Raw genomic sequence first — 3,544 nt, forward strand, 5'->3', positions numbered from 1 at the left:
GGGAGGGAGAGAGAGGAAGAAAGAAAGAAAGAAAGAAAGAAAGAAAGAAACAGAAAGAAAGAAAGAAAGAATGAATGAAAGAAAGAAAGAAAGAAAGAAAGAAAGAAAGAAAGAAAGAAAGAAAGAAAGAAAGAAAGAAAGAAGAAAAGAAAGGCGTTTTCATAATATTGCCTTGAAAAATTAAGGTTCTTTCATCTGTCTTTGTAGCTGCATGCTATTTAATAAAGCCCTTCTGAAGCTTGCAGCTCACCCTTTCCTCTGCTGTATGTAAGCAGAAATGAATGCTATTACCACTACACAACGGCTGAAATGTGACAGTGATCATCTGCTTTCTTGGCCTCCAATACCCATAAATCATACTTCACTCTCCCGTGACTTTTATTAAGGTCTCTGCTGTGGTCAGCCTGGTCATTTGAGCAGCATCCTCATTGGTTTTCTTTTCAATGTCCCTCTAAAAAGACATTTCCTTGGCATCCTCTGAAGTCGGTTATCCCAAGCTTCTAACCCCTTTCCACAACAAATACATTTTGATTCCACTCTTTCCAAATCCTTATCGACGTTGCTCGCTGAAAAAGAATATTTAAACATCGCATCTCTATTCTTCCCAGCGTATATTCAGTGGCATATGGAATAGAATAGGGTTGGAAGGGACCTTGGAGGTCTTCTAGTCCAGCCCCCTGCTCAAGCAGGAAAACCTATACCATTTCAGACAAATGGCCGTCCAGTCTCTTCTTAAAAACCTCCAGTGATGAAGCACCCACAACTTCTGGTGGCCAGCTGTTCCACTGGTTGATTGTCCTCACTGCCAGGAAGTTTCTCCTTAATTCCAGGTTGCTTTATAACCTCTTATTAGTCATAGTTAACTCATAGCTTTTGTATTTTCTTCTATTGTTTTCATGTAAAAAAAAGGACTTTATTTTCATACATGGCAAAGATTGGTTGCCTACAACCTTTAAATTATTGGTCCCGGTAGTCTGTCCACCAACGGTGGATATGCAACGTTTCTTTTCAATGACATTTGAAAAAGGTCCACTGGGTGGTTAGAATTAATGCAATCTAAATTGATATTTATTGCGAAGGTTGGGCAAGCGCTCCTTGAAATAATTTGTGTGCTCAAATCCAAAGGGCTAAAAAAGAGTCCTTCCTGCCCTATCTTGGCCAAATGAGAGCTCGCCATGATTAATTGCTGGTTCGGAGAATAATTCAAGGAAATAAAGAAGAATTCTTTCAGAGAAGTTTCTCGTATGTTTTTTTTTTTGGGGGGGGGAGGCATCTAGGAGATCATTTATCTCCTCCATTCTTTAATTAAGAAAGTGTTTAAAGTTCAGCTGGGATACCATAGCTGATCTCCCTTAAATGTCCTCAGTGCCAGGAGCACATTTCAAGAGAAAATGCCTAGAATTTGTTTTTTAGAAGAGTTCTAAATAGACAGATTCAAGGGGGGGGAAATGAAATGCACAGGTATAGAATAGGTGGTAGCTGGCTCAATGGTGATGACTGTGAGAGGGATCTATGTGTCCTAGTGAAGAAGGAAGGAAGGAAGGAAGGAAGGAAGGAAGGAAGGAAGGAAGGAAGGAAGGAAGGAAAGAAAGAAGAACCACTTAAGTATGAGCCAGCCATGTGCTGCAGCTATCAAAAAGCCAATGAAGTCCTAGTTTGCAATGTATGGCTGTGAAAGTTGGACCATAAGAAAGGCTGAGCGCCAAAGAATTGAGGCCTTTGAACTCTGGTGCTGGAGAAGACTCCTGCGAGTCCCCTGGACTGCAAGGCGATCCAACCGGTCAGTCCTAGAAGAGATCAACCATGACCGCTCTTTAGAAGGCCAGATCCTGAAGTGGAAACTCAAGTACTTTGAGAAGGAAGGACTCACTGGAGAAGAGCCCGATGCTGGGAAAAATGGAGGGCAAGAGAAGAAGGGGATGACAGAGAATGAGGTGGCTGGATGGAGTCCCTGAAGCAGTAGGCGTGAGCTTCAATGGACTCCAGAAGATGGCAGAGGACAGGAAGGCCTGGAGGAGATCAATTCTGACTGCTCTTTAGAAGGCCAGATCCTGAAGTTGAAACTCAAGTACTTTGGCCACCTAATGAGAAGGAAGGACTCACTGGAGAAGGGCCTAATGCTGGGAAAAATTGAGGGCAAGAGAAGAAGGGGACAACAGAGAATGAAGTGGATGGATGGAGTCACGGAAGCAGTAGGCGTGAGCTTAAATGGACTCCAGAAGATGGTAGAGGACAGGAAGGCCTGGAGGAACGTTGTCCATGGGGTCACGATGGGTCAGACATGATTTTGCAACTAACAACAACAACAACAAAGCAAAATTAAAACAAACTCCAACAAGTCCTTCTATTGTTCCATCAGCTTGAGCACGTTACCAGCCCACAGGGTTTGCTGATGACTTCTGCTGGAAGGAAGACGTCGTGGGGAGCTTAATATTCTACCTGGCACAAGGTGTCACCTGCTTTGAGGAAAATGGCACAACTAATTTGTAGATGTCATAAAATTACTGGAATCTCTGCGGTAAATAGACGCTCTAAATGCATGCCTTCTGAGCAAGTGTCAACACAATGTATCCAAACATGTTTACCTGCAGTCATATATGTGAAATCTGTCAGATTCACCTTTAGGGATATATACATTTGAGAAGCAGTTCCCTGCCACCTAAAGTACCACTTGTCCTCTTCACAGGTGAGTAGCTACTATCATTATTCACCTGAATGAGTAGAGGAAGAGTTGCTCTCTGCAGCAGGTTTTTGAGGCACCTTACTACCTCTTTAATTACCTTCATTTTCCTCGTTATATTTAAATAACTCATGACTTCCTTTCCACCTTCTCTCGATGTTATTTGAAATTACCGGAGGATTCCTCTTATTATTGTGACATTTCCTTTGGTGACATGGGCTACCTATCAAGGAGGATCAGCATGTTGCCATAGCAGCAAGTCATTACTTCCCTTGAAAATTAAGGGCCTGCTTTGTCGCTTTTCCCTCCAGATAAAATTAACCTGTGCAAGATTGGTGTCGCTTCAACTTTGACAATTTCTGTGTGTACACTTGGAGAGACAGGCCAGAGAAAAATAATAGTAATAATAATAATAATAAAGTTGCAGAATGGCTGGTTTTGCTTCTCTGCCGTTGCAAACATAAAGCCCAAAGAATCTTGCTTTGTGATCTTTGAGATTATGTGGTATGGGTTGCAAAGCATCAATATGTTCCACAACGTTATATGTCAGGGGTCTTCCAACTTGGCCCTTTGATGACTTGTGGACTTCAACTGCCAGAATTCCTCAGCCAGCCTCCATTTTGTTTGTTAGATTTAAGACAGGGGTCTTCAAAATTGGCCCTTTGATGACTTGTGGACTTCAACTCCCAGAATTCCTCAGCCAGCCTCCATTTTGTTTGTTAGATTTAAGACAGGGGTCTTCAAACATGGCCCTTTTATGACTTGTGGACTTCAACTCCCAGAATTCCTCAGCCAGCCTCCATTTTGTTTGTTAGATTTAAGACAGGGGTCTTCAAACGTGGCCCTTTTATGACTTGTGGACTT

The sequence above is a fragment of the Protobothrops mucrosquamatus genome, unplaced genomic scaffold, assembly GCF_001527695.2.
Source record: "Protobothrops mucrosquamatus isolate PMUCROS unplaced genomic scaffold, P.Mucros_1.0 scaffold28, whole genome shotgun sequence".
Classification (NCBI taxonomy): domain Eukaryota; kingdom Metazoa; phylum Chordata; class Lepidosauria; order Squamata; family Viperidae; genus Protobothrops; species Protobothrops mucrosquamatus.